Here is a 9651-nt window from a genome sequence, read left to right as displayed (position 1 = left end):
AGATGAGCCGGGACAACAGGACAGAACAGAACCGGACGGAACTGGGCAGAACCGAACGCAGCGAGCAAGCATGTGGGGACAGTGGACAGGAGCTGCTGCTGCTGCTGCAGCGCCTCCCAGGAGCTGCTGCTGCTGCAGCGCCTCCCAGGAGCTGCAGCTGCTGCAGCGCCTCCCAGGAGCTGCTGCTGCTGCAGCGCCTCCCAGGAGCTGCTGCTGCTGCAGCGCCTCCCAGGAGCTGCTGCTGCTGCAGCGCCTCCCAGGAGCTGCTGCTGCTGCAGCGCCTCCCAGGAGCTGCTGCTGCTGCAGCGCCTCCCAGGAGCTGCTGCTGCTGCAGCGCCTCCCAGGAGCTGCTGCAGCGCCTCCCAGGAGCTGCTGCTGCTGCAGCGCCTCCCAGGAGCTGCTGCTGTTGGTGCGTTTGAGTGGGCGGAGTCAGACTTCCGGAGTTCATGGCACTAAACACCAACCACACTTCCTGTCAGCGTTCTTCTCCTCCGCGGGTTTGATGCAGTTTCAACCAGAAATCAACTTTACAGAGAAGAAACAAAATGAACTAAAAACATTAAGTATTAAAATCATCTCAGAATTTAGTTTATTAAATCTAAACAAATGTTTATTTTTACTTTCTGCTTATGGATCAAACAAACTTTCGTTTTGTTTCTGGATTTTTCTCTTGAATGTTTAAACTTTTGGTCAACATAAAACCAGTTAATTTCTCTGGAAATCATTTCCAACAATGAGATAAAATTATTTTATTCTTCAGGCAGACGAGAGCATCTGAGAATATTTAGAAGATTTTCTATATAATTTATTAACTTATCAGTGTTTAACATAATGGAGGTTAGATATTTATTAGTTTTATGATAGAAACTTTATTTTATTCTTCATGTAGACACACTGAGAATATTTACTTCATTTTCTAAGTAATTTTTCTGAATTTAGTTGATTTTTTTAAAAACAAACAATTATCTAATATTTTTGAATCTATATCCAATTTTGTTTCTAATTTTGGTGCCCGGCTGGTTTGTTGATAGATAAATTATTAATAAGGAGTGACATGAATCCTGGTATAACTGCTCACAGTTCCTCCTATAATCACTTTAAATGTTTCATTTCTTATTTTCACAGATTTTATTTTAAATTTCAGTATTTTTTTATAACTTCTGGCAGACGGACGGTGACCTTCAGTTCATCTGGAAAACCTTTTTATTCATCATATCGCTGTTCTCCCTCCGGAAACTTTAGGAGCTTTTTCGCCGAGTTAGAGCTCAGAGTTAAGGATCTTAGCACGATAAATTCTCCTGTGGTCGTCAGAAAACGAGTAAAAAGTCGATCCCGACTCCGGCTTTCGAAGATTTAAAAAAATGTTTTGCTGTTTTAAGAGAAGAAATGAAGCGATTCAGGAATTTTGCACAGAATCGTTGAGGATCCAGAGAAGAAAGGTGAACAGCTGATCGGTGCAAAGACTGAAAAATGTACAGAAAGAAAAACGTCTCAGTTCATCCCGGAAGCTGAAGGTCATCTAAACCTGACCTCTGACCTCTGCAGGAGGAAGGCCTGTGAGCCGTGAAACTAATCAAACATCTTTAATCTGCCGTTTATCCTCGCTGCTTCTCTACCTTTTAGTAAAAACTCTGGATGAATTAATCAACGTCCCAGTGAAGCTGAAGCATATTGACGGATTTTAATCTGACATTTTATGATTCCTGCTCATCAGCTGAACTTCAGGTTGAAGTCTGGAGCGTTTAGAAACGTTTGAACTGATGAGATTACAGCAGCAGCCAGATGTTCCTCCGGCTCATCCAGCCTCCGGCTCTGCCGTTATAATCCGTCTGCCACGAAGCGCCGCTCGACCCGGAGCAAAAAACACCTGCACAACAACCACAGGACGGGTTCTACTGGTTCTGTTGGACCAACTGGACCATCGCCCTGGATCTGGTGCCACACAGAGGTTCACTTCCTGAAAGTTTTTCTGTGATGGAAGTTTTCACTCCATATTAGAGCAAATTTTAAAATATGAATATCAAACCTTAAAATAGAGAATGGATGATGGATGGATGATGGATGCATGGATGATGGATGGATGATGGATGGATTGACAGATGAACGGACGGATGGATGGACGGAGGGATTCTGTCTGAAAATAACAGGAATAATCCTAATCCTCTGGATCTTTGATCTTAAATCAGTTTCAGGTTCTGAGCATCAGGAGACAATTTTTCTCTCTCTCTTTTTATCGTTTTCTTTTCCTCCTGTGAAGAGCCATGGAGGTGAGGAAGAGGAGGATGATGAAGGTCACCCCCCTCTGAGTCGACCTGAGATCAGACGAAGGTCGCGGCGGCGTGGCGAGCCGCGACCTTCGGACCCGTCATCAGAACTCAGACAGGACCTTTGTTCTGTGAAAGGCCTTTGACTAGACCCCAGAGCCGACCAGAACCAGAACCGCTCACCTCCTCCCACACAGTCAGTACATTTCAGATCCACCCGACCAGAACCAGAACCAGCTGCTCTACTCTTAAACATGGCGGCAGTAAGTGATCTTTAACTACAGATTAGGAGAAAGGTTTTCTAGGATGGAGATCAGAAGATACTGCCTACTGACAAATGCTCAGCGGTTTCAAACCGTGATTCTGGTTCCTGCCGTCGTTGGAATCGGTTCAGCAGCTGGAGGGTGGGACTGGTTGCCTTACAGTGTCAGAATCTAACACTGCTTCATGGAAACTCACCAGTTTGGAAACATTTTCTTATTTTTTGGTTTTGGCTCCAACAGAAACTTTTTCTGATCAGATGATGAACAGCAGGATGTTACTACTGGAGGAAACGAAGAAGACGACAACAGGAAGTGGTGCAGGATGAAGAGCTGCAGGATTTTAATGACGTATCGCTTCACCAAACTTGAAGCGAACATGTGATTTTAATTTGTTTTCTTATTTAACATAAACAGCATTTCCAAAATTGTGTTTTTCAACATTAACAACATATAGTTTGTTTGTTTCTATAGAAACGACTCCTGTGTCAGGAATCAATAAACCCTTATAAATTCTACATATTCTAGTACTATATATATATATGTTGTTATTTATGCTGTACATTTATGCTGTACATTGGCGCTCTATAAAGAAAATCTTTTGTGTATTTATGAGGGTTTTTTTTTTTTTACATTTCTGCTGGTTAAATTTAGGTTTGTTGTCTCCACTGTCCCCACATGCTTGCTCTTCCTCTGCTGCTTTCCAGTCATATTAGCCTCTTTCAGCCTGAGCTCACAAAACCCACCACACACTTTGAAAAGACGTTTTACATTTTATAGACGCCTCCCGAAGGACACTGATTATTTGGTGGCTAAAAACACAACTTCATGTCTATTTCAGGTTTGAGAACAAAGAAAAAAAAACAAATAACGGAGGTTTATAGCCTAAGAACAGAAATGTAGATACGTATTTCACAGAAATGGTTCGTGTCTAAGAAAAACATGAACTAATGCTGTACAATGAGTAAAGTATATCCTTTTATTTCTTTAAAACTAAATCTTATTGTCGTAATAAAACTTAGCAGGTCTGACGACAACCAGCCAGTTTTCATGGCATGAAACGCTTCAGCTGAGATATTTTAGCTTCAGCTGAGATATTTTAGCTTCAGCTGAGATATTTTAGCTTCAGCTGAGATATTTTAGCTTCAGCTGAGATATTTTAGTTAACTTTGATTAAATGTGAGCCTGATAAAGGTCATAATAACAGCTCAGAGTGTACTCACCTCCCGGCGGACTGCAGTTGCTGCCGCGGCTCTCACTCTGAGCGGAGGAAACGGAGCCGCAGCGTTTAAACTGGCTGCGTGACGCGTTCACGGACCGTAGGAATGTTTACTCACCTTCAGCCACCGCCTCTCATCTAAAGTAAAGCAGAGGAGAGGGAGGTTTTTATTTCCTGTTTACCCTGTGAGCGTTTACATAAAATAAAATCAATCGAAAAATCCGTAAAATCTAATTTATAATTAAATAATATTTTTATTTATTAACAGAAACAAACAACATAGATTTTTAAAAATTCTAGAAAAACCACAAAATATGTTGTGGTTATATTTTTCTAACTTTAGCTCTTAATAACCTTTTTCAGAGGCTGGATTCAGTTTTTAAACGAAGAGCAGCAAATTCTCCCATTAGTCTTTAAACGCAACACTCAGTCAAGCTTCACATCGAAACAGAAACTAAATTTATGACCTAAATGTATTGAACAGGAGAAACAAAACTCTTAATGTGGTGCTGGGTTTGCATATCCATGTTTCTGTGTTTAATAAAAACTAACAAAAATGAACATGCGATTAAATATGATCTGTTTTTGTTAGGGTAAGGTGCTTGTTGCAGATGGATGTGAAATATAAAATGTTCCTGCAGATTTTTGTTATATTTTGTATTTATTGGCAGAATAATACGTTTACGGCTTTATGACTCTGTGCTTGATAAGGGTTTTTACATTACGGCAAGTTGATTTGATATTAAATCTATATATATATATATATATATATATATATATATATATATATATATATATATATATATATATATATATATATATATATATATATATATATATATATATATATATATTATTGTTCAGAAAGTGATCCTGGTTCAGTTCAGTCAATCTGTTTAACGGGTCGATCGTCTTGGTTCTGGTTCTGGTCTCATCTTGTTAAGGAATCATTTCTCCCCACTCCTTTAATAAATAATAGGCATTAGAAACGGAATTTTATTAAATTCAGTTTAATTACTAGAATCAAACTGGAAAATATCATGAAATATAAAATATATGCTTATGCTGTTATATTTAATTCTTCACTTCATGTTTAAATTTGATGAGTTCTTGTCTGGATTATTTGCTATGAACTAAAACTATAATAAAATTAAATGCTGAGTTAGTTTTTATTAAAGTGAAAACTACAGAAAATATTTTTCTATAGTTTATATTTCTCTCTGTTCCACATGTAAAGCAAATTTGGTGCATGAATAAATATAATTTCTTCTTTAAAATCATTATTATTAAGTTATTTTTAAGCATATGCATTGACTGATGGCACTTTATAAATTTCGTTGTTCTTGTGACAATAAAGATCTATCTATCTATCTATCTATCTATCTATCTATCTATCTATCTATCTATCTATCTATCTATCTATCTATCTATCTATCTATCTATCTATCTATAAAACAATTATTTTAATCACGGATAATGTAAAGCTGTCTGGAAACATAATTTCTATTAAATTTGATACAACAAAAGTTCCAGCCTGTTTGTTCCCCTTCTTGCAATTTATTTTCACTTTTTCAATAAAAATAAGTAAAATACCAAAAATCCGGTTTCGGTTTAACTTCCAGTAATCTTCAGCAGGTTTACATTGCATTAAAGTTATAGTTCATTCATTTTATGACTCGTTAAGAGCCCAATTTGCTGCTGTGGCTGTTTTCATGTCCGCTGCCTCGATCCTCCACCAGGGGGCGCCACCGTTCATGTTATGAGCTTTTCAGTCCAAGTAAAACAGGCGGAAAGGAATAAGGTCATTTAAACATATAAAACATGTTTATGTTAATTTCTGGAAGTGATCCTCCAGAGCCAAGCATTTTATTCATAAAGTTTATTTTAACTTTGGATTAATCCTGTCACTATTCAGCCACAAAGCAAATAAAATACACGGCAGAGTTTCTATTTTAAGTTTTAATTTGCATTCTAACATTTCCTAACTTATTCTTTTCTACTCCTCTTATATTTTTAGTTTTGCTGCAGCGGCTGGTGACTGAATGAGGCCATGAACTTTAACACATTTCTGCCTCTAATTGTCCTCGGCTCCGCGGTTTGTGGTTTTTCTGCAGGTCGGCTGGATGAACCGTCCAGCCGCAGCCTGCTGGGGGCGCTGTCCTCTGCCCGCTGCAGGTTTTGTTAGTTTTTGAGTGAAATCCTGAAGTGAATGCTCATTCTGTTTCATTAACATAATCCTGCTACCTTCCCAGTTATTGTGATAAAATGTTTTCATGTTCATTATGAAGCTAAAACAGGAGAAATAATATAAATAACCTAACACAACAAATGGATTACTTGTTGGAAAATGTGACATAAATAGTTTAAAATAATCCATATTCAGTTGATTTCTCATGCAGTTTTTAGTTTCTTACCTTTTCTGTTCCTCTTCTCATCATTTTGACTTGAATGTTTCCTGTTTTCTCTCCCAGCTGTTCTTCGTCTGATTAACTCACCTGGTTCTCATTTTTCTGATTACGTCTCTGTTTTGATTGCTGATTGTTTCCATGGATACCATCCTGATTCCTGCAGGGTTTTTTCTGCAGTTTATTCCTTATAAAAAATGTTTCACAGAGTTTTCGTCCTTTAACATTTTTGTTTCACATTCAGTGTTTTTGCTGGATGGTAGTTTTGTTGGAAGTCAGGATGCTGCCATCATGATGCTGGTGGTGGCAGCATCATGCTGGGGGATTCTTTACTCCAGCAGGAACAGGGGTTGACAGGTGAATCCCAACATTTTTTAAAAGGTGCAAGTTCTCCCCCAGATGGTTGCCATGGTAATTCCCAATGTGAAACTACAAACAAGCAACTTCTGTGAGAGGAAGATGAGTCGCATTTAAAGGGAGAGCAACTCAAAGATCCAACGGCGAGCCGGTCAGCAGCGATGGAAAAAGGAGTAAACTGGAAACTCGTGAATTGGGGAGAAGGAAACTCTGAAATTTCCTAATTAATTTCAAACATTTTCTAGAAAAAACATAACAATTTTCTCAGTAAAGTCAAATATTTAATACTTTTCTATTGCAAAAAATTACCACAATTTTTCTAGAAAATTTCTGAAATTAATCTCCAAATTTCTGAGTTTGTGGTGAAGGATTTTTTAATGCCTTTAATAAACCCACTTCACACACTGATGGTGTCTTTATCACTGTAATCACTTCTAATCATTAGAAATGGGGCTATTTATCTAAAAAGTGTAACCGATTCGATTCTCTTTGCTTTTTTTAGTTTTCTGCAGACATTCAGGAAAACTGAATGCAGAAATCTGAAGATGCATAAATATAGAAACATGCAGTGGGGAAGTTTTTGTTTTTTAATCACCTTTAAATGTTCCATAACAACTAACAAATATTAACATCAAAGTTAACCTGATTAAATATGAATTAACTCTGTGAAAAAGTAATTACAACAGCAGCCATCTTATTATTATTATTATTATTTATTTGTGATGAGTTTTCAATTAATCTGTTTATTTTATGATAATTAAGATTTAAATATTTGTATTCAAGAGTTTATGTTTTATAAAACATCTTTTGTTCAGTGGATGAAGACAGGACTGAGAGCCGGCGCCATGGAAACCAGCAGCCAATCACCTGCCGCCCTGGAGTTTGCAAACCAGCGTGTGGATCAGATGGACCAGATATTCATCTCCCATCTGAAACACACACACACACACACACACACGCACACACACACACACACACACACACTCAGCCTGCAGCCTGCAGCACATGCACTACAAACGCAGCGGTTTGTTAAGCGCAGCGACAGGAAGTGAGTCAGCTTTATGTGAGCAGCGAAGCCGCAGGAAGTGAGCAGGTGAAGAGAAACGAGTCAAAGTTTAAAATCAGAAAAAAATCATTTCATCACTTCAGATTCAACACATCGAGTCAACAAACAGAAATGTTCTGACACACAAACCAGAACCGCAGATTTACTCTGACAGTTTACTGGTTTCAGTCTCCCAGCTCTCCCAGTTTGTTTTGTCTTGTGGTTTCTCCAGTTTACGGCGGTCTGATCCCTCTGAGTCTGCAATCATCTCCCTCTGCATCTGCGCTGAAAGAAAGAGACAAAGAGTGTGTTTAGATTTAGAAACAGATGCTTTTGGTGTTTTCACAGAATGCTTCCAAACAACCTGCAGGAAGGAAGTGAGGTCATCGAGTCTCCATGACACAGGAAGGAGTTCAGCTGGAGCCCAGAGGAACGTCTGCTGAAGAACCCAGCTCCACTGGGAGGCACGGCAGAGGCAGCATGGTGCTGTGGGACTGATTGAGTGAGCGCCTCAAATCTGAACACAAAGATCCAGAGGATCCTCCGACCTCCGACCTCTGACCTGAACACTGAAAACATCCAAATACAACCAAACCGTTTCTGCTGCACACATCTCAGAGCAATGAAACTAAAACTAAATTAACCTAAAAACAACTTTTCAGCAAAGACAAGAACTTGTTTTGAGTTATTTGCTTAATATTGATGACAAAACTGACAGATTTTCACTTTTAACATTGAAAAACGTTTTAGAATAATTTAAAAATCCGTCAGTGGAACCAGAACGTCCAGGAATTACTGGATAAAAACAAAACAAGCTCCACTTTTCTTCTGAAAAGTTAGTTTTGTCTTATTTCAGTGGAAAATGATATTCGCAGGAAAAACTAGTTGAAAACTTGGTAAGATTTTGTGTTTTGTGGAAGAAAGAAAAAGATGAGCAATAATTATTCCTTCATGTGAGTAAAGTTTGAGTTAATGGAAAATGTTCAGAATAAAGTTTTCCTGCAGACGACCAACCTTTTTATTTTTTACATTTCCTCCATTTTAATGTGAAACTCCATAAAACCAAAAGGTCAGTTTCATCTCAGACACAACCTGAGTCAGGATTCCTCAGCCTGCAGCAGCAAAACTCTAAAATCAGCCGAAAAGTTTTAGATTTCAACCAGTTTGGTCCCAGTAGAGAAACTGGAACCAGCAGAGAGAGAGGCTGTCTGAACCTCCTCTTCGTCACTGTGCTCCTCCTCCTCTTCCTCCTCCGTCTGACCCAGATTTCAGGTGATGGTTTGTGTGTGAAAGTGAGAGGAAGAGCGCCGTCTGGTTAACCGAACTCGATTCCTTCACCGCTGACCTGAAACTCCTCAGCTTTACAATCGATTAAATCCTCACAACTAGTTTTAGATTGATCAATAATTTACAGATGAACTCCACAAACAGGGATTTTTTTCCTCTTTACAGATTTTTGCTTCATATCAAAATTTTTTGATAATCTTTAACATTTAAATGTGACAAAAAAGTAACAACTGAATAAATCTGCAGGGGTGTGAATACTTTTCTCAGCACCTCTGAAAGGAGAATCGATTCCAAATGTCTGAAAGCTGCTGATCATATAATCTACCTGCGAAAGGCTAACAGTTAGCTTTAAGCTAAAGAGATCCAAACTAAGCATTCGGCTAGAAGCTAAATATTTCATTAGTATGCTAATTTTATACCTCAAACTACATAGTTAGATTCCAGCTAAATATTTCGCAAATATGCAAATTTACTTGCCAGTAACCGGAAGTGAACTATCAAAATAAAAGCTGGTTCTTATGAACGTTGATATAAACTCTTTGTGTGACTGAACAGCATCAACTGTTGCAAAATATTTAGCTAGCAAGCTAAATATTTAGCAGCAAACTAAATATTTAGCTATTTAAATATTTAGTTTGAAACTCTGACATTTATAAATTAATACATAAAATGGCACAAAATATGAGTTGAAAAACAAAACCTCACTTTTTCACAGCAGATAAACAAAATCATATAATTCACAGAAAGTCTGATGCCAGAACAGTTGAGCTTTGGTCGAATCACCTTTGACCTTTTCAGAAAGGTCAAAGGTGAT

This window comes from Gambusia affinis, linkage group LG23 (genome assembly GCF_019740435.1).
Source record: "Gambusia affinis linkage group LG23, SWU_Gaff_1.0, whole genome shotgun sequence".
Classification (NCBI taxonomy): domain Eukaryota; kingdom Metazoa; phylum Chordata; class Actinopteri; order Cyprinodontiformes; family Poeciliidae; genus Gambusia; species Gambusia affinis.
The sequence above is the reverse complement of the archived record's forward strand: the minus strand, read 5'-3'. Positions refer to the sequence as shown.